The sequence below is a fragment of the Pseudophryne corroboree genome, chromosome 4 (genome assembly GCF_028390025.1).
Source record: "Pseudophryne corroboree isolate aPseCor3 chromosome 4, aPseCor3.hap2, whole genome shotgun sequence".
NCBI lineage: Eukaryota > Metazoa > Chordata > Amphibia > Anura > Myobatrachidae > Pseudophryne > Pseudophryne corroboree.
In genome coordinates, this window is record NC_086447.1 from 633,483,182 (window position 1) to 633,505,473 (window position 22,292).

The 22,292-nt window shown below is 35.7% G+C and overlaps 8 non-coding genes across 8 annotated transcripts; all 8 read left to right on the forward strand.

The window, feature by feature from the left end:
- Nucleotides 1-710: 710 nt before the first annotated feature.
- On the forward strand, nucleotides 711-803 carry TRNAI-UAU (transfer RNA isoleucine (anticodon UAU)). The gene is given in 2 exon segments: nucleotides 711-748; nucleotides 768-803. It is a non-coding gene; the product is annotated as a tRNA-Ile (tRNA).
- An 806-nt stretch (nucleotides 804-1,609) lies between these two features.
- Nucleotides 1,610-1,702, forward strand: TRNAI-UAU (transfer RNA isoleucine (anticodon UAU)). Its single transcript is given in 2 exon segments — nucleotides 1,610-1,647; nucleotides 1,667-1,702. It is a non-coding gene; the product is annotated as a tRNA-Ile (tRNA).
- A 2,610-nt stretch (nucleotides 1,703-4,312) lies between these two features.
- TRNAI-UAU (transfer RNA isoleucine (anticodon UAU)) lies at nucleotides 4,313-4,405 on the forward strand. The gene is given in 2 exon segments: nucleotides 4,313-4,350; nucleotides 4,370-4,405. It is a non-coding gene; the product is annotated as a tRNA-Ile (tRNA).
- Nucleotides 4,406-7,024: 2,619 nt separating this feature from the next.
- Nucleotides 7,025-7,117, forward strand: TRNAI-UAU (transfer RNA isoleucine (anticodon UAU)). The gene is given in 2 exon segments: nucleotides 7,025-7,062; nucleotides 7,082-7,117. It is a non-coding gene; the product is annotated as a tRNA-Ile (tRNA).
- Nucleotides 7,118-8,820: 1,703 nt separating this feature from the next.
- Nucleotides 8,821-8,913, forward strand: TRNAI-UAU (transfer RNA isoleucine (anticodon UAU)). Its single transcript is given in 2 exon segments — nucleotides 8,821-8,858; nucleotides 8,878-8,913. It is a non-coding gene; the product is annotated as a tRNA-Ile (tRNA).
- An 812-nt stretch (nucleotides 8,914-9,725) lies between these two features.
- Nucleotides 9,726-9,818, forward strand: TRNAI-UAU (transfer RNA isoleucine (anticodon UAU)). Its single transcript is given in 2 exon segments — nucleotides 9,726-9,763; nucleotides 9,783-9,818. It is a non-coding gene; the product is annotated as a tRNA-Ile (tRNA).
- Nucleotides 9,819-13,313: 3,495 nt separating this feature from the next.
- Nucleotides 13,314-13,406, forward strand: TRNAI-UAU (transfer RNA isoleucine (anticodon UAU)). Its single transcript is given in 2 exon segments — nucleotides 13,314-13,351; nucleotides 13,371-13,406. It is a non-coding gene; the product is annotated as a tRNA-Ile (tRNA).
- Nucleotides 13,407-21,429: 8,023 nt separating this feature from the next.
- TRNAI-UAU (transfer RNA isoleucine (anticodon UAU)) lies at nucleotides 21,430-21,522 on the forward strand. The gene is given in 2 exon segments: nucleotides 21,430-21,467; nucleotides 21,487-21,522. It is a non-coding gene; the product is annotated as a tRNA-Ile (tRNA).
- Nucleotides 21,523-22,292: the final 770 nt, after the last annotated feature.

Genomic DNA, 22,292 nt, shown 5'->3' on the forward strand with positions numbered 1-22,292 from the left:
GAAAAAACACAAACATGATTGTGCATTTAAGTTGTCAGCACACATCTGCTTTGGTTCAAATGCACTGCATATCTTCCTTCAGTCAGCCAACAAAACAGCAATGGAAAAGATTAACATACTGTTGGTAAAGCAGTTGCATCAAATTGATTTTCTGCAATATAGCATGATAATCCATACTGACAGCTCTGGATAGTACCAGCACATTTCTTGCTGGACGTGGTAATGCAAAGAACACAGTAAACAGCTTCACTTTTTTTCAAAAATAAATAATTGACTATTAAAAACCTAACAGTCTTAAATAAGGACATCAGTAAGCACCACTGGCATAATGGATAAGGCACTGTTCTCCTAAGCCAGTGGTTGTGGGTTTAAGTCCCGTCTGAGTTGGAAGTCATTACAGCAAGTGTCTCATCAGTAGAGTTGATATTTTATCCTTGCTTCAACTGTAAAACAGTCTTGCAGTGTTTAGCTTGTAAAAAGTGACCACAGAAGCTAAAATATGACATTAATTATGATAACATTGTTGTTGTTGTTGTTTTTTAAACCTTTTCTATCACCGTGGACAGCTTATTCAAGTGCCATCTGGCATGCATGTTCCTTTGTTGCTCATCATTCATCACCAAAAATTATTTTCTTTTTCAATTCTTATGACTGTACTGATTGTATTGAATAAAATCCACATCTAGCATAACCAATCAATGCTGTAAAGAGCTCCAGTGGCGCAATTGGTCAGCGCTCGGTACTTATAAGACAGTATCTGTTGAGCAATGCCGAGGTTGTGAGTTCAAGCCTCACCTGGAGCATCATTGTATACTGTTTTTTTTTCTTTTCTTATGTCATTAGTCATTGATTATAAACTGCTACCTTAATATTTAATATGATATTACAAAGGATGGAAGAAAGAAAGAAAAAACACAAACATGATTGTGCATTTAAGTTGTCAGCACACATCTGCTTTGGTTCAAATGCACTGCATATCTTCCTTCAGTCAGCCAACAAAACAGCAATGGAAAAGATTAACATACTGTTGGTAAAGCAGTTGCATCAAATTGATTTTCTGCAATATAGCATGATAATCCATACTGACAGCTCTGGATACTACCAGCATATTTCTTGCTGGACTTGGTAATGCAAAGAACACAGTAAACAGCTTCACTTTTTCCTCAAAAATAAATAATTGACTATTAAAAACCTAACAGTCTTAAATAAGAACATCAGTAAGCACCACTGGCATAATGGATAAGTCACTGCCCTCCTAAGACAGGGGGTCCAAGTTCCATATGGGGTGGAAGTCATTACAGCAAGTGTCTCATCACTAGAGTTGATATTTTATCCTTATTTCGACTGTAAAACAGTCTTGCAGTGTTTAACTTGCAAAAAATGACCACAGAAGCTAAAATATGACATTTATTATGATAACATTGTTGTTGATTTTTTTTTAAATATTTTCTATCACCGTGGACAGCTTATTCAAGTGCCATCTGGCATGCATGTTCCTTTGTTGCTCATCATTAATCACCAAAAATTATTTTCTTTTTCAATTCTTATGACTGTACTGATTGTATTGAATAAAATCCACATCTAGCATAACCAATTAATGCTGCAAAGAGCTCCAGTGGCGCAATTGGTCAGCGCGCGGTACTTATAAGACAGTATCTGTTGAGCAATGCCGAGGTTGTGAGTTCAAGCCTCACCTGGAGCATCATTGTATACTGTTTTTTTTTCTTTTCTTATGTCATTAGTCATTGATTATAAACTGCTACCTTAATATTTAATATGATATTACAAAGGATGGAAGAAAGAATGAAAAAACACAAACATGATTGTGCATTTAAGTTGTCAGCACACATCTGCTTTGGTTCAAATGCACTGCATATCTTCCTTCAGTCAGCCAACAAAACAGCAATGGAAAAGATTAACATACTGTTGGTAAAGCAGTTGCGTCAAATTGATTTTCTGCAATATAGCATGATAATCCATACTGACAGCTCTGGATAGTACCAGCACATTTCTTGCTGGACGTGGTAATGCAAAGAACACAGTAAACAGCTTCACTTTTTTTCAAAATAAATAATTGACTATTAAAAACCTAACAGTCTTAAATAAGGACATCAGTAAGCACCACTGGCATAATGGATAAGGCACTGTTCTCCTAAGCCAGTGGTTGTGGGTTTAAGTCCCGTCTGAGTTGGAAGTCATTACAGCAAGTGTCTCATCAGTAGAGTTGATATTTTATCCTTGCTTCAACTGTAAAACAGTCTTGCAGTGTTTAGCTTGTAAAAAGTGACCACAGAAGCTAAAATATGACATTAATTATGATAACATTGTTGTTGTTGTTTTTTAAACCTTTTCTATCACCGTGGACAGCTTATTCAAGTGCCATCTGGCATGCATGTTCCTTTGTTGCTCATCATTCATCACCAAAAATTATTTTCTTTTTCAATTCTTATGACTGTACTGATTGTATTGAATAAAATCCACATCTAGCATAACCAATTAATGCTGCAAAGAGCTCCAGTGGCGCGATTGGTCAGCACACGGTACTTATAAGACAGTATCTGTTGAGCAATGCCGAGGTTGTGAGTTCAAGCCTCACCTGAAGCATCATTGTATACTGTTTTTTTTTCTTTTCTTATGTCATTAGTCATTGATTATAAACTGCTACCTTAATATTTAATATGATATTACAAAGGATGGAAGAAAGAAAGAAAAAACACAAACATGATTGTGCATTTAAGTTGTCAGCACACATCTGCTTTGGTTCAAATGCACTGCATATCTTCCTTCAGTCAGCCAACAAAACAGCAATGGAAAAGATTAACATACTGTTGGTAAAGCAGTTGCATCAAATTGATTTTCTGCAATATAGCATGATAATCCATACTGACAGCTCTGGATAGTACCAGCACATTTCTTGCTGGACGTGGTAATGCAAAGAACACAGTAAACAGCTTCACTTTTTTTCAAAAATAAATAATTGACTATTAAAAACCTAACAGTCTTAAATAAGGACATCAGTAAGCACCACTGGCCTAATGGATAAGGCACTGTTCTCCTAAGCCAATGGTTGTGGGTTTAAGTCCCGTCTGAGTTGGAAGTCATTACAGCAAGTGTCTCATCAGTAGAGTTGATATTTTATCCTTGCTTCAACTGTAAAACAGTCTTGCAGTGTTTAGCTTGTAAAAAGTGACCACAGAAGCTAAAATATGACATTAATTATGATAACATTGTTGTTGTTGTTGTTGTTTCTTAAACCTTTTCTATCACCGTGGACAGCTTATTCAAGTGCCATCTGGCATGCATGTTCCTTTGTTGCTCATCATTCATCACCAAAAATTATTTTCTTTTTCAATTCTTATGACTGTACTGATTGTATTGAATAAAATCCACATCTAGCATAACCAATTAATGCTGCAAAGAGCTCCAGTGGCGCGATTGGTCAGCACACGGTACTTATAAGACAGTATCTGTTGAGCAATGCCAAGGTTGTGAGTTCGAGCATCATTGTATACTGTTTTTTTTTTCTTTTTTTATGTCATTAGTCATTGATTATAAACTGCTACCTTAATATTTAATATGATATTACAAAGGATGGAAGAAAGAAAGAAAAAACACAAACATGATTGTGCATTTAAGTTGTCAGCACACATCTGCTTTGGTTCAAATGCACTGCATATCTTCCTTCAGTCAGCCAACAAAACAGCAATGGAAAAGATTAACATACTGTTGGTAAAGCAGTTGCATCAAATTGATTTTCTGCAATATAGCATGATAATCCATACTGACAGCTCTGGATAGTACCAGCACATTTCTTGCTGGACGTGGTAATGCAAAGAACACAGTAAACAGCTTCACTTTTTTTCAAAAATAAATAATTGACTATTAAAAACCTAACAGTCTTAAATAAGGACATCAGTAAGCACCACTGGCATAATGGATAAGGCACTGTTCTCCTAAGCCAGTGGTTGTGGGTTTAAGTCCCGTCTGAGTTAGAAGTCATTACAGCAAGTGTCTCATCAGTGGAGTTGATATTTTATCCTTGCTTCAACTGTAAAACAGTCTTGCAGTGTTTAGCTTGTAAAAAGTGACCACAGAAGCTAAAATATGACATTAATTATGATAACATTGTTGTTGTTGTTTTTTAAACCTTTTCTATCACCGTGGACAGCTTATTCAAGTGCTATCTGGCATGCATGTTCCTTTGTTGCTCATCATTCATCACCAAAAATGATTTTCTTTTTCAATTCTTATGACTGTACTGATTGTATTGAATAAAATCCACATCTAGCATAACCAATTAATGCTGTAAAGAGCTCCAGTGGCGCAATTGGTCAGCGTGCGGTACTTATAAGACAGTATCTGTTGAGCAATGCCGAGGTTGTGAGTTCAAGCCTCACCTGGAGCATCATTGTATACTGTTTTTTTTTCTTTTCTTATGTCATTAGTCATTGATTATAAACTGCTACCTTAATATTTAATATGATATTACAAAGGATGGAAGAAAGAAAGAAAAAACACAAACATGATTGTGCATTTAAGTTGTCAGCACACATCTGCTTTGGTTCAAATGCACTGCATATCTTCCTTCAGTCAGCCAACAAAACAGCAATGGAAAAGATTAACATACTGTTGGTAAAGCAGTTGCATCAAATTGATTTTCTGCAATATAGCATGATAATCCATACTGACAGCTCTGGATAGTACCAGCATATTTCTTGCTGGACTTGGTAATGCAAAGAACACAGTAAACAGCTTCACTTTTTCCTCAAAAATAAATAATTGACTATTAAAAACCTAACAGTCTTAAATAAGAACATCAGTAAGCACCACTGGCATAATGGATAAGTCACTGCCCTCCTAAGACAGGGGGTCCAAGTTCCATATGGGGTGGAAGTCATTACAGCAAGTGTCTCATCACTAGAGTTGATATTTTATCCTTATTTCGACTGTAAAACAGTCTTGCAGTGTTTAACTTGCAAAAAATGACCACAGAAGCTAAAATATGACATTTATTATGATAACATTGTTGTTGATTTTTTTTTAAACATTTTCTATCACCGTGGACAGCTTATTCAAGTGCCATCTGGCATGCATGTTCCTTTGTTGCTCATCATTCATCACCAAAAATTATTTTCTTTTTCAATTCTTATGACTGTACTGATTGTATTGAATAAAATCCACATCTAGCATAACCAATTAATGCTGCAAAGAGCTCCAGTGGCGCAATTGGTCAGCGCGCGGTACTTATAAGACAGTATCTGTTGAGCAATGCTGAGGTTGTGAGTTCAAGCCTCACCTAGAGCATCATTTTATACTGTTTTTTTTTCTTTTTCTTATGTCATTAGTCATTGATTATAAAATGCTACCTTAATATTTAATATGATATTACAAAGGATGGAAGAAAGAAAGAAAAAACACAAACATGATTGTGCATTTAAGTTGTCAGCACACATCTGCTTTGGTTCAAATGCACTGCATATCTTCCTTCAGTCAGCCAACAAAACAGCAATGGAAAAGATTAACATACTGTTGGTAAAGCAGTTGCATCAAATTGATTTTCTGCAATATAGCATGATAATCCATACTGACAGCTCTGGATAGTACCAGCACATTTCTTGCTGGACGTGGTAATGCAAAGAACACAGTAAACAGCTTCACTTTTTTTCAAAAATAAATAATTGACTATTAAAAACCTAACAGTCTTAAATAAGGACATCAGTAAGCACCACTGGCATAATGGATAAGGCACTGTTCTCCTAAGCCAGTGGTTGTGGGTTTAAGTCCCGTCTGAGTTGGAAGTCATTACAGCAAGTGTCTCATCAGTAGAGTTAATATTTTATCCTTGCTTCAACTGTAAAACAGTCTTGCAGTGTTTAGCTTGTAAAAAGTGACCACAGAAGCTAAAATATGACATTAATTAGGATAACATTGTTGTTGTTGTTGTTGTTTTTTAAACCTTTTCTATCACCGTGGACAGCTTATTCAAGTGCCATCTGGCATGCATGTTCCTTTGTTGCTCATCATTCATCACCAAAAATTATTTTCTTTTTCAATTCTTATGACTGTACTGATTGTATTGAATAAAATCCACATCTAGCATAACCAATTAATGCTGCAAAGAGCTCCAGTGGCGCGATTGGTCAGCACACGGTACTTATAAGACAGTATCTGTTGAGCAACGCCGAGGTTGTGAGTTCAAGCCTCACCTGGAGCATCATTGTATACTGTTTTTTTTTCTTTTTTTATGTCATTAGTCATTGATTATAAACTGCTACCTTAATATTTAATATGATATTACAAAGGATGGAAGAAAGAAAGAAAAAACACAAACATGATTGTGCATTTAAGTTGTCAGCACACATCTGCTTTGGTTCAAATGCACTGCATATCTTCCTTCAGTCAGCCAACAAAACAGCAATGGAAAAGATTAACATACTGTTGGTAAAGCAGTTGCATCAAATTGATTTTCTGCAATATAGCATGATAATCCATACTGACAGCTCTGGATAGTACCAGCACATTTCTTGCTGGACGTGGTAATGCAAAGAACACAGTAAACAGCTTCACTTTTTTTCAAAAATAAATAATTGACTATTAAAAACCTAACTGTCTTAAATAAGGACATCAGTAAGCACCACTGGCATAATGGTTAAGGCACTGTTCTCCTAAGCCAGTGGTTGTGGGTTTAAGTCCCGTCTGAGTTGGAAGTCATTACAGCAAGTGTCTCATCAGTGGAGTTGATATTTTATCCTTGCTTCAACTGTAAAACAGTCTTGCAGTGTTTAGCTTGTAAAAAGTGACCACAGAAGCTAAAATATGACATTAATTATGATAACATTGTTGTTGTTGTTTTTTAAACCTTTTCTATCACCATGGACAGCTTATTCAAGTGCCATCTGGCATGCATGTTCCTTTGTTGCTCATCATTCATCACCAAAAATGATTTTCTTTTTCAATTCTTATGACTGTACTGATTGTATTGAATAAAATCCACATCTAGCATAACCAATTAATGCTGTAAAGAGCTCCAGTGGCGCAATTGGTCAGCGCGCGGTACTTATAAGACAGTATCTGTTGAGCAATGCCGAGGTTGTGAGTTCAAGCCTCACCTGGAGCATCATTGTGTACTGTTTTTTTTCTTTTCTTATGTCATTAGTCATTGATTATAAACTGCTACCTTAATATTTAATATGATATTACAAAGGATGGAAGAAAGAAAGAAAAAACACAAACATGATTGTGCATTTAAGTTGTCAGCACACATCTGCTTTGGTTCAAATGCACTGCATATCTTCCTTCAGTCAGCCAACAAAACAGCAATGGAAAAGATTAACATACTGTTGGTAAAGCAGTTGCATCAAATTGATTTTCTGCAATATAGCATGATAATCCATACTGACAGCTCTGGATAGTACCAGCATATTTCTTGCTGGACTTGGTAATACAAAGAACACAGTAAACAGCTTCACTTTTTCTTTAAAAATAAATAATTGACTATTAAAAACCTAACAGTCTTAAATAAGAACATCAGTAAGCACCACTGGCATAATGGATAAGTCACTGCCCTCCTAAGACAGGGGGTCCAAGTTCCATATGGGGTGGAAGTCATTACAGCAAGTGTCTCATCACTAGAGTTGATATTTTATCCTTATTTCGACTGTAAAACAGTCTTGCAGTGTTTAACTTGCAAAAAATGACCACATAAGCTAAAATATGACATTTATTATGATAACATTGTTGTTGTTTTTTTTTAAACATTTTCTATCACCGTGGACAGCTTATTCAAGTGCCATCTGGCATGCATGTTCCTTTGTTGCTCATCATTCATCACCAAAAATTATTTTCTTTTTCAATTCTTATGACTGTACTGATTGTATTGAATAAAATCCACATCTAGCATAACCAACTAATGCTGCAAAGAGCTCCAGTGGCGCAATTGGTCAGCGCGCAATACTTATAAGACAGTATCTGTTGAGCAATGCCGAAGTTGTGAGTTCAAGCTTCACCTGGAGCATCTTTTTATACTGTTTTTTTTTCCTTTTCTTATGTCATTAGTCATTGATTATAAACTGGTAGCCTTAATATTTAATATTATATTACAAAGGATGGAAGAAAGAAAGAAAACACACAAACATGATTGTGCATTTAAGTTGTCAGCTCACATCTGCTTTGGTTCAAATGCACTGCTTATCTTCCTTCAGTCAGCCAACAAAACAGCAATGGAAAAGATTAACATACTGTTGGTAAAGCAGTTGCATCAAATTGATTTTCTGCAATATAGCATGATAATCCATACTGACAGCTCTGGATAGTACCAGCATATTTCTTGCTGGACTTGGTAATGCAAAGAACACAGTAAACAGCTACACTTTTTCCTCAAAAATAAATAATTGACTATTAAAAACCTAACAGTCTTAAATAAGAACATCAGTAAGCACCACTGGCATAATGGATAAGTCACTGCCCTCCTAAGACAGGGGGTCCAAGTTCCATATGGGGTGGAAGTCATTACAGCAAGTGTCTCATCACTAGAGTTGATATTTTATCCTTGCTTCGACTGTAAAACAGTCTTGCAGTGATTAGCTTGCAAAAAATGACCACAGAAGCTAAAATATGACATTTATTATGATAACATTGTTGTTGTTTTTTTTAAACATTTTCTATCACCGTGGACAGCTTATTTAAGTACCATCTGGCATGCATGTTCCTTTTTTGCTCATCAGTCATCACCAAAAATGATTTTCTTTTTCAATTCTTATGACTGTACTGATTGCATTGAATAAAATCCACATCTAGCATAACCAACTAATGCTGCAAAGTGCTCCAGTGGCTCAATTGGTCAGCGCGCGGTACTTATAAGACAGTATCTGTTGAGCAATGCCGAGGTTGTGAGTTCAAGCCTCACCTGGAGCAGCTTTGTATAATGTTTTTTTTTTTCCTTTTTTATGTCATTAGTCATTGATTATAAACTGCTACCTTAATATTTAATATGATATTACAAAGGATGGAAGAAAGAAAGAAAAAACACAAACATGATTGTGCATTTAAGTTGTCAGCACACATCTGCTTTGGTTCAAATGCACTGCATATCTTCCTTCAGTCAGCCAACAAAACAGCAATGGAAAAGATTAACATACTGTTGGTAAAGCAGTTGCATCAAATTGATTTTCTGCAATATAGCATGATAATCCATACTGACAGCTCTGGATAGTACCAGCACATTTCTTGCTGGACGTGGTAATGCAAAGAACACAGTAAACAGCTTCACTTTTTTTCAAAAATAAATAATTGACTATTAAAAACCTAACAGTCTTAAATAAGGACATCAGTAAGCACCACTGGCATAATGGATAAGGCACTGTTCTCCTAAGCGAGTGGTTGTGAGTTTAAGTCCCGTCTGAGTTGGAAGTCATTACAGCAAGTGTCTCATCAGTAGAGTTGATTTTTTATCCTTGCTTCAACTGTAAAACAGTCTTGCAGTGTTTAGCTTGTAAAAAGTGACCACAGAAGCTAAAATATGACATTAATTATGATAACATTGTTGTTGTTGTTTTTTAAACCTGTTCTATCACCGTGGACAGCTTATTCGAGTGCCATCTGGCATGCATGTTCCTTTGTTGCTCATCATTCATCACCAAAAATGATTTTCTTTTTCAATTCTTATGACTGTACTGATTGTATTGAATAAAATCCACATCTAGCATAACCAATTAATGCTGCAAAGAGCTCCAGTGGCGCAATTGGTCAGCGTGCGGTACTTATAAGACAGTATCTGTTGAGCAATGCCGAGGTTGTGAGTTCAAGCCTCACCTGGAGCATTATTGTATAGTGTTTTTTTTTCTTTTCTTATGTCATTAGTCATTGATTATAAACTGCTACCTTAATATTTAATATGATATTACAAAGGATGGAAGAAAGAAAGAAAAAACACAAACATGATTGTGCATTTAAGTTGTCAGCACACATCTGCTTTGGTTCAAATGCACTGCATATCTTCCTTCAGTCAGCCAACAAAACAGCAATGGAAAAGATTAACATACTGTTGGTAAAGCAGTTGCATCAAATTGATTTTCTGCAATATAGCATGATAATCCATACTGACAGCTCTGGATAGTACCAGCATATTTCTTGCTGGACTTGGTAATGCAAAGAACACAGTAAACAGCTTCACTTTTTTTCAAAAATAAATAATTGACTATTAAAAACCTAACAGTCTTAAATAATAACATCAGTAAGCACCACTGGCATAATGGATAAGTCACTGCCCTCCTAAGACAGGGGGTCCAAGTTCCAGATGGGGTGGAAGTCATTACAGCAAGTGTCTCATCACAAGAGTTGATATTTTATCCTTACTTCGACTGTAAAACAGTCTTGCAGTGTTTAGCTTGCAAAAAATGACCACAGAAGCGAAAATATGACATTTATTATGATAACATTGTTGTTGTTTTTTTTAAACATTTTCTATCACCGTGGACAGCTTATTTAAGTACCATCTGGCATGCATGTTCCTTTGTTGCTCATCATTCATCACCAAAAATGATTCTCTTTTTCAATTCTTATGACTGTACTGATTGCATTGAATAAAATCCACATCTAGCATAACCAATCAATGTTGCAAAGCGCTCCATTGGCGCAATTGGTCAGCGCGCGGTACTTATAAGACAGTATCTGTTGAGCAATGCCGAGGTTGTGAGTTCAAGCCTCACCTGGAGCATCTTTGTATACTGTTTTTTTTCCTTTTCTTATGTCATTAGTCATTGATTATAAACTGCTACCTTAATATTTAATATGATATTACAAAGGATGGAAGAAAGAAAGAAAAAACACAAACATGATTGTGCATTTAAGTTGTCAGCACACATCTGCTTTGGTTAAAATGCATTGCATATCTTCCTTCAGTCAGCCAACAAAACAGCAATGGAAAAGAATAACATACTGTTGGTAAAGCAGTTGCATCAAATTGATTTTCTGCAATATAGCATGATAATCCATACTGACAGCTCTGGATAGTACCAGCACATTTCTTGCTGGACTTGGTAATGCATAGAACACAGTAAACAGCTTCACTTTTTCCTCAAAAATAAATAATTGACTATTAAAAACCTAACAGTCTAATATAAGAACATCAGTAAGCACCACTGGCATAATAGATAAGTCACTGCCCTACTAAGACAGGGGGTCCAAGTTCCATATGGGGTGGAAGTCATTACAGCAAGTGTCTCATCACTAGAGTTGATATTTTATCCTTTCTTCGACTGTAAAACAGTCTTGCAGTGTTAAGCTTGCAAAAAATGACCACAGAAGCTAAAATATGACATTTATTATGATAACATTGTTGTTGGGTTTTTTTAAACATTTTCTATCACCGTGGACAGCTTATTTAAGTACCATCTGGCATGCATGTTCCTTTGTTGCTCATCATTCATCACCAAAAATGATTTTCTTTTTCAATTCTTATGACTGTTCTGATTGTATTGAATAAAATCCACATCTAGCATAACCAATTAATGCTGCAAAGTGCTCCAGTGACGCAATTGGTCAGCGCGCGGTACTTATAAGACAGTATCTGTTGAGCAATGATGAGGTTGTGAGTTCAAGCCTCACCTGGAGCATCTTTGTATACTGTTTTTTTTTCCTTTTCTTATGTCATTAGTCATTGATTATAAACTGCTACCTTAATATTTAATATGATATTACAAAGGATGGAAGAAAGAAAGAAAAAACACAAACATGATTGTGCATTTAAGTTGTCAGCACACATCTACTTTGGTTCAAATGCACTGCATATCTTCCTTCAGTCAGCCAACAAAACAGCAATGGAAAAGATTAACATACTGTTGGTAAAGCATTTGCATCAAATTGATTTTCTGCAATATAGCATGATAATCCATACTGACAGCTCTGGATAGTACCAGCACATTTCTTGCTGGACTTGGTAATGCAAAGAACACAGTAAACAGCTTCACTTTTTCCTCAAAAATAAATAATTGACAATTAAAAACCTAACAGTCTTAAATAAGAACATCAGTAAGCACCACTGGCATAATAGATAAGTCACTGCCCTCCTAAGACAGGGGGTCCAAGTTCCATATGGGATGGAAGTCATTACAGCAAGTGTCTCATCACTAGAGTTGATATTTTATCCTTGCTTCGACTGTAAAACAGTCTTGCAGTGTTTAGCTTGCAAAAAATGACCACAGAAGCTAAAATATGACATTAATTATGATAACATTGTTGTTGTTTTTTAAACCTTTTCTATCACAGTGGACAGCTTATTCAAGTGCCATCTGGCATGCATGTTCCTTTGTTGCTCATCATTCATCACCAAAAATGATTTTCTTTTTCAATTCTTATGACTGTACTGATTGTATTGAATAAAATCCACATCTAGCATAACCAATTAATGCTGCAAAGTGCTCCAGTGGCGCAATTGGTCAGCATGCGGTACTTATTAGACAGTATCTGTTGAGCAAGGCCGAGGTTGTGAATTCAAGCCTCACCTGGAGCATCTTTGTATACTGTTTTTTTTCCTTTTCTTATGTCATTAGTCATTAATTATAAACTGGTAGCCTTAATATTTAATATGATATTACAAAGGATGGAAGAAAGAAAGAAAACACACAAACATGATTGTGCATTTAAGTTGTCAGCACACATCTGCTTTGGTTCAAATGCACTGCATAGCTTCCTTCAGTCAGCCAACAAAACAGCAATGGAAAAGAATAACATACTGTTGGTAAAGCAGTTGCATCAAATTGATTTTCTGCAATATAGCATGATAATCCATACTGACAGCTCTGGATAGTACCAGCACATTTCTTGCTGGACTTGGTAATGCAAAGAACACAGTAAACAGCTTCACTTTTTTTCCAAAAATAAATAATTGACTATTAAAAACCTAACAGTCTTAAATAAGAACATCAGTAAGCACCACTGGCATAATGGATAAGTCACTGCCCTCCTAAGACAGGGGGTCCAAGTTCCATATGGGGTGGAAGTCATTACAGCAAGTGTCTCATCACTAGAGTTGATATTTTATCCTTACTTCGACTGTAAAACAGTCTTGCAGTGTTTAGCTTGCAAAAAATGACCACAGAAGCGAAAATATGACATTTATTATGATAACATTGTTGTTGTTTTTTTTAAACATTTTCTATCACCGTGGACAGCTTATTTAAGTACCATCTGGCATGCATGTTCCTTTGTTGCTCATCATTCATCACCAAAAATGATCCTCTTTTTCAATTCTTATGACTGTACTGATTGCATTGAATAAAATCCACATCTAGCATAACCAATCAATGTTGCAAAGCGCTCCAGTGGCGCAATTGGTCAGCGCGCGGTACTTATAAGACAGTATCTGTTGAGCAATGCCGAGGTTGTGAGTTCAAGCCTCACCTGGAGCATCTTTGTATACTGTTTTTTTTCCTTTTCTTATGTCATTAGTCATTGATTATAAACTGCTACCTTAATATTTAATATGATATTACAAAGGATGGAAGAAAGAAAGAAAAAACACAAACATGATTGTGCATTTAAGTTGTCAGCACACATCTGCTTTGGTTCAAATGCATTGCATATCTTCCTTCAGTCAGCCAACAAAACAGCAATGGAAAAGAATAACATACTGTTGGTAAAGTAGTTGCATCAAATTGATTTTCTGCAATATAGCATGATAATCCATACTGACAGCTCTGGATAGTACCAGCACATTTCTTGCTGGACTTGGTAATGCATAGAACACAGTAAACAGCTTCACTTTTTCCTCAAAAATAAATAATTGACTATTAAAAACCTAACAGTCTTAAATAAGAACATCAGTAAGCACCACTGGCATAATAGATAAATCACTGCCCTCCTAAGACAGGGGGTCCAAGTTCCATATGGGGTGGAAGTCATTACAGCAAGTGTCTCATCACTAGAGTTGATATTTTATCCTTTCTTCGACTGTAAAACAGTCTTGCAGTGTTAAGCTTGCAAAAAATGACCACAGAAGCTAAAATATGACATTTATTATGAAAACATTGTTGTTGGTTTTTTTTAAACATTTTCTATCACCGTGGACAGCTTATTTAAGTACCATCTGGCATGCATGTTCCTTTGTTGCTCATCATTCATCACCAAAAATGATTTTCTTTTTCAATTCTTATGACTGTACTGATTGTATTGAATAAAATCCACATCTAGCATAACCAATTAATGCTGCAAAATGCTCCAGTGACGCAATTGGTCAGCGCGCGGTACTTATAAGACAGTATCTGTTGAGCAATGATGAGGTTGTGAGTTCAAGCCTCACCTGGAGCATCTTTGTATACTGTTTTTTTTTCCTTTACTTATGTCATTAGTCATTGATTATAAACTGCTACCTTAATATTTAATATGATATTACAAAGGATGGAAGAAAGAAAGAAAAAACACAAACATGATTGTGCATTTAAGTTGTCAGCACACTTCTACTTTGGTTCAAATGCACTGCATATCTTCCTTCAGTCAGCCAACAAAACAGCAATGGAAAAGATTAACATACTGTTGGTAAAGCAGTTGCATCAAATTGATTTTCTGCAATATAGCATGATAATCCATACTGACAGCTCTGGATAGTACCAGCACATTTCTTGCTGGACTTGGTAATGCAAAGAACACAGTAAACAGCTTCACTTTTTCCTCAAAAATAAATAATTGACAATTAAAAACCTAACAGTCTTAAATAAGAACATCAGTAAGCACCACTGGCATAATAGATAAGTCACTGCCCTCCTAAGACAGGGGGTCCAAGTTCCATATGGGATTGAAGTCATTACAGCAAGTGTCTCATCACTAGAGTTGATATTTTATCCTTGCTTCGACTGTAAAACAGTCTTGCAGTGTTTAGCTTGCAAAAAATTACCACAGAAGCTAAAATATGACATTAATTATGATAACATTGTTGTTGTTTTTTAAACCTTTTCTATCACAGTGGACAGCTTATTCAAGTGCCATCTGGCATGCATGTTCCTTTGTTGCTCATCATTCATCACCAAAAATGATTTTCTTTTTCAATTCTTATGACTGTACTGATTGTATTGAATAAAATCCACATCTAGCATAACCAATTAATGCTGCAAAGTGCTCCAGTGGCGCAATTGGTCAGCACGCGGTACTTATTAGACAGTATCTGTTGAGCAAGGCTGAGGTTGTGAATTCAAGCCTCACCTGGAGCATCTTTGTATACTGTTTTTTTTTCCTTTTCTTATGTCATTAGTCATTAATTATAAACTGGTAGCCTTAATATTTAATATGATATTACAAAGGATGGAAGAAAGAAAGAAAACACACAAACATGATTGTGCATTTAAGTTGTCAGCACACATCTGCTTTGGTTCAAATGCACTGCATAGCTTCCTTCAGTCAGCCAACAAAACAGCAATGGAAAAGAATAACATACTGTTGGTAAAGCAGTTGCATCAAATTGATTTTCTGCAATATAGCATGATAATCCATACTGACAGCTCTGGATAGTACCAGCACATTTCTTGCTGGACTTGGTAATGCAAAGAACACAGTAAACAGCTTCAATTTTTTTTCAAAAATAAATAATTGACTATTAAAACCCTATCAGTCTTAAAAAAGGACTTCAGTAAGCACCACTGGCATAATGGATAAGGCACTGTTCTCCTAAGCCAGTGGTTGTGGGTTTAAGTCCCGTCTGAGTTGGAAGTCATTACAGCAAGTGTCTCATCACTAGAGTTGATATTTTAACCTTGCTTCAACTGTAAAACAGTCTTGCAGTGTTTAGCTTGTAAAAAATGACCACAGAAGCTAAAATATGACATTAATTATGATAACATTGTTGTTGTTGTTGCTTTTTAAACCTTTTCTATCACAGTGGACAGCTTATTCAAATGCAATCTGGCATGCATGTTCCTTTGTTGCTCATCATTCATCACCAAAAATGATTTTCTTTTTCAATTCTTATGACTGTACTGATTGTATTGAATAAAATCCACATCTAGCATAACCAATTAATGCTGCAAAGTGCTCCAGTGGCGCAATTGGTCAGCGCGTGAAACTTATAGGACAGTATTTGTTGAGCAATGCCAAGGTTATGAGTTCAAGCCTCACCTGGAGCATCTTTGTTTACTGTTTTTTTTCCTTTTCTTATGTCATTAGTCATTGATTATAAACTGCTACCTTAATATTTAATATGATATTACAAAGGATGGAAGAAAGAAAGAAAAAACACAAACATGATTGTGTATTTAAGTTGTCAGCACACATCTGCTTTGGTTCAAATGCACTGCATATCTTCCTTCAGTCAGCCAACAAAACAGCAATGGAAAAGATTAACATACTGTTGGTAAAGCAGTTGCATCAAATTGATTTTCTGCAATATAGCATGATAATCCATACTGACAGCTCTGGATAGTACCAGCACATTTCTTGCTGGACTTGGTAATGCAAAGAACACAGTAAACAGCTTCACTTTTTTTCAAAAATAAATAATTGACTATTAAAAACCTATCAGTCTTAAATAAGGACATCAGTAAGCAAAACAGGCATAATGGATAAGGCACTGTTCTCCTAAGCCAGTGGTTGTAAGTTTAAGTCCCGTCTGAGTTGGAAGTCATTACAGCAAGTGTCTCATCACTAGAGTTGATATGTTATCCTTGCTTCAACTGTAAAACAGTCTTGCAGTGTTTAGCTTGTAAAAAATGACCACAGAAGCTAAAATATGACATGAATTATGATAACATTGTTGTTGTTGTTGCTTTTTAAACCTTTTCTATCACAGTGGACAGCTTATTCAAATGCAATCTGGCATGCATGTTCCTTTGTTGCTCATCATTCATCACCAAAAATGATTTTCTTTTTCAATTCTTAAGACTGTACTGATTGTATTGAATAAAATCCACATCTAGCATAACCAATTAATGCTGCAAAGTGCTCCAGTGGCGCAATTAGTTAGCACACGGTACTTATAAGACAGTATCTGTTGAGCAATGCCGAGGTTGTGAGCTCAAGCCTCACCTGGAGCATCTTTGTATACTGTTTTTTTCCTTTTCTTATGTCATTAGTCATTGATTATAAACTGCTACCTGAATATTTAATATGATATTACAAAGGATGGAAGAAAGAAAGAAAAAACACAAACATGATTGTGCATTTAAGTTGTCAGCACACATCTGCTTTGGTTCAAATGCACTGCATATCTTCCTTCAGTCAGCCAACAAAACAGCAATTTAAAAGAATAACATACTGTTGGTAAAGCAGTTGCATCAAATTGATTTTCTGCAATATAGCATAATAATCCATACTGACAGCTCTGGATAGTACCAGCACATTTCTTGCTGGACTTGGTAATGCAAAGAACACAGTAAACAGCTTCAATTTTTTTTCAAAAATAAATAATTGACTATTAAAAACCTAACAGTCTTAAATAAGGACATCAGTAAGCACCACTGGCAAAATGGATAAGGCACTGTTCTTCTAAGCCAGTGGTTGTGGGTTTAAGTCCCGTCTGAGTTGGAAGTCATTACAGCAAGTGTCTCATCAGTAGAGTTGATATTTTATCCTTGCTTCAACTGTAAAACAGTCTTGCAGTGTTTAGCTTGTAAAAAATGACCACAGAAGCTAAAATATGACATTAATTATGATAACATTGTTGTTGTTGTTTTTTAAACCTTTTCTATCACCGTGGACAGCTTATTCAAGTGCTTCTAGCATGCATGTTCCTTTTTTGCTCATCATTCATCACCAAAAATGATTTTAATTTTCAATTCTTATGACTGTACTGATTGTATTGAATAAAATCCACATCTAGCATAACCAATTAACGCTGCAATGTGCTCCAGTGGCGCAATTGGTCAGCGTGTGGTACTTATAAGACAGTATCTGTTGAGCAATGCCGAGGTTGTGAGTTCAAGCCTCACCTGGGGTATCTTTGTATACTGTTTTTTTCCTTTTCTTATGTCATTAGTCATTGATTATAAACTGCTACCTTAATATTTAATATGATATTACAAAGGATGGAAGAAAGAAAGAAAAAACACAAACATGATTGTGCATTTAACTTGTCAGCACACATCTGCTTTGGTTCAAATGCACTGCATATCTTCCTTCAGTCAGCCAACAAAACAGCAATGGAAAAGATTAACATACTGTTGGTAAAGCAGTTGCATCAAATTGATTTTCTGCAATATAGCATGATAATCCATACTGACAGCTCTGGATAGTACCAGCACATTTCTTGCTGGACTTGGTAATGCAAAGAACACAGTAAACAGCTGCACTTTTTCCTCAAAAATAAATAATTGACTATTAAAAACCTAACAGTCTTAAATAAGAACATCAGTAAGCACCACTGGCATAATGGATAAGTCACTGCCCTCCTAAGACAGGGGGTCCAAGTTCCATATGGGGTTGAAGTCATTACAGCAAGTGTCTCATCACTAGAGTTGATATTTTATCAATGCTTCAACTGTAAAACAGTCTTGCAGTGTAAAGCTTGCAAAAAATGACCACAGAAGCTAAAATATGACATTTATTATGATAACATTGTTGTAGTTTTTTTTTAAACATTTTCTATCACCGTGGACAGCTTATTTAAGTACCATCTGGCATGCATGTTCCTTTGTTGCTCATCATTCATCACCAAAAATTATTTTCTTTTTCAATTCTTATGACTGTACTGATTGCATTGAATAAAATCCACATCTAGCATAAACAATAAATGTTGCAAAGCGCTCCAGTGGCGCAATTGGTCAGCGCACGGTACTTATAAGCCAGTATCTGTTGAGCAATGCCGAGGTTGTGAGTTCAAGCCTCACCTCGAGCATCTCTGTAAACTGTTCATTTTCCTTTTCTTATGTCATTAGTCATTGATTATAAACTGGTAGCCTTAATATTTAATATGATATTACAAAGGATGGAAGAAAGAAAGAAAACACACAAACATGATTGTGCATTTAAGTTGTCAGCACACATCTGCTTTGGTTCAAATGCACTGCATATCTTCCTTCAGTCAGCCAACAAAACAGCAATGGAAAAGAATAACATACTGTTGGTAAAGCAGTTGCATCAAATTGATTTTCTGCAATTTAGCATGATAATCCATACTGACAGCTCTGGATAGTACCAGCACATTTCTTGCTGGACTTGGTAATGCAAAGAACACAGTAAACAGCTTCAATTTTTTTTCAAAAATAAATAATTGACTATTAAAACCCTATCAGTCTTAAATAAGGACTTCAGTAAGCACCACTGGCATAATGGATAAGGCACTGTTCTCCTAAGCCAGTGGTTGTGGGTTTAAGTCCCGTCTGAGTTGGAAGTCATTACAGCAAGTGTCTCATCACTAGAGTTGATATTTTATCCTTGCTTCAACTGTAAAACAGTCTTGCAGTGTTTAGCTTGTAAAAAATGACCACAGACGCTAAAATATGACATTAATTATGATAACATTGTTGTTGTTGTTTTTTAAACCTTTTCTATCACAGTGGACAGCTTATTCAAGTGCCATCTGGCATGCATGTTCCTTTGTTGCTCATCATTCATCACCAAAAATGATTTTCTATTTCAATTCTTATGACTGTACTGATTGTATTGAATAAAATCCACATCTAGCATAACCAATTAATGCTGCAAAGTGCTCCAGTGGCGCAATTGGTCAGCGCGTGAAACTTATAAGATAGTATCTGTTGAGCAATGCCAAGGTTATGAGTTCAAGCCTCACCTGGAGCATCTTTGTATACTGTTTTTTTTCCTTTTCTTATGTCATTAGTCATTGATTATAAACTGCTACCTTAATATTTAATATGATATTACAAAGGATGGAAGAAAGAAAGAAAAAACACAAACATGATTGTGTATTTAAGTTGTCAGCACACATCTGCTTTGGTTCAAATGCACTGCATATCTTCCTTCAGTCAGCCAACAAAACAGCAATGGAAAAGATTAACATACTGTTGGTAAAGCAGTTGCATCAAATTGATTTTCTGCAAAATAGCATGATAATCCATACTGACAGCTCTGGATAGTACCAGCACATTTCTTGCTGGACTTGGTAATGCAAAGAACACAGTAAACAGCTTCACTTTTTTTCAAAAATAAATAATTGACTATTAAAAACCTATCAGTCTTAAATAAGGACATCAGTAAGCACCACTGGCATAATGGATAAGGCACTGTTCTCCTAAGCCAGTGGTTGTAAGTTTAAGTCCCGTATGAGTTGGAAGTCATTACAGCAAGTGTCTCATCACTAGAGTTGATATTTTATCCTTGCTTCAACTGTAAAACAGTCTTGCAGTGTTTAGCTTGTAAAAAATGACCACAGAAGCTAAAATATGACATGAATTATGATAACATTGTTGTTGTTGTTGCTTTTTAAACCTTTTCTATCACAGTGGACAGCTTATTCAAATGCAATCTGGCATGCATGTTCCTTTGTTGCTCATCATTCATCACCAAAAATGATTTTCTTTTTCAATTCTTAAGACTGTACTGATTGTATTGAATAAAATCCACATCTAGCATAACCAATTAATGCTGCAAAGTGCTCCAGTGGCGCAATTAGTTAGCACACGGTACTTATAAGACAGTATCTGTTGAGCAATGCCGAGGTTGTGAGTTCAAGCCTCACCTGGAGCATCTTTGTATACTGTTTTTTTCCTTTTCTTATGTCATTAGTCATTGATTATAAACTGCTACCTTAATATTTAATATGATATTACAAAGGATGGAAGAAAGAAAGAAAAAACACAAACATGATTGTGCATTTAAGTTGTCAGCACACATCTGCTTTGGTTCAAATGCACTGCATATCTTCCTTCAGTCAGCCAACAAAACAGCAATGGAAAAGATTAACATACTGTTGGTAAAGCAGTTGCATCAAATTGATTTTCTGCAATATAGCATGATAATCCATACTGACAGCTCTGGATAGTACCAGCACATTTCTTGCTGGACTTGGTAATGCAAAGAACACAGTAAACAGCTTCACTTTTTCCTCAAAAATAAATAATTGACTATTAAAAACCTAACAGTCTTAAACAAGAACATCAGTAAGCACCACTGGCATAATGGATAAGTCACTGCCCTCCTAAGACAGGGGGTCCAAGTTCCATATGGGGTGGAAGTCATTACAGCAAGTGTCTCATCACTAGAGTTGATATTTTATCATTGCTTCAACTGTAAAACAGTCTTGCAGTGTTTAGCTTGCAAAAAATGACCACAGAAGCTAAAATATGACATTTATTATGATAACATTGTTGTTGGTTTTTTTTAAACCTTTTCTATCACAGTGGACAGCTTATTCAAGTGCCATCTGGCATGCATGTTCCTTTGTTGCTCATCATTCATCACCAAAAATGATTTTCTTTTTCAATTCTTATGACTGTACTGATTGCATTGAATAAAATCCACATCTAGCATAACCAATCAATGTTGCAAAGCGCTCCAGTGGCGCAATTGGTCAGCGCGTGGTACTTATAAGACAGTATCTGCTGAGCAATGCCGAGGTTGTGAGTTCAAGCCTTACCTGGAGCATCTTTGTATACTGTTTTTTTTTCCTTTTCTTATGTCATTAGTCATTGATTATAAACTGGTAGCCTTAATATTTAATATGATATTACAAAGGATGGAAGAAAGAAAGAAAACACACAAACATGATTGTGCATTTAAGTTGTCAGCACACATCTGCTTTGGTTCAAATGCACTGCATATCTTCCTTCAGTCAGCCAACAAAACAGCAATGGAAAAGAATAACATACTGTTGGTAAAGCAGTTGCATCAAATTGATTTTCTGCAATATAGCATGATAATCCATACTGACAGCTCTGGATAGTACCAGCACATTTCTTGCTGGACTTGGTAATGCAAAGAACACAGTAAACAGCTTCACTTTTTCCTCAAAAATAAATAATTGACTATTATAAACCTAACAGTCTTAAATAAGGACATCAGTAAGCACCACTGGCATAATGGATAAGGCACTGTTCTCCTAAGCCAGTGGTTGTGGGTTTAAGTCCCGTCTGAGTTGGAAGTCATTACAGCAAGTGTCTCATCACTTGAGTTGATATTTTATCCTTGCTTCAACTGTAAAACAGTCTTGCAGTGTTTAGCTTGTAAAAAATGACCACAGAAGATAAAATATGACATTAATTATGATAACATTGTTGTTGTTGTTTTTTAAACCTTTTCTATCACAGTGGACAGCTTATTCAAGTGCCATCTGGCATGCATGTTCCTTTGTTGCTCATCATTCATCACCAAAAATGATTTTCTATTTCAATTCTTATGACTGTACTGATTGTATT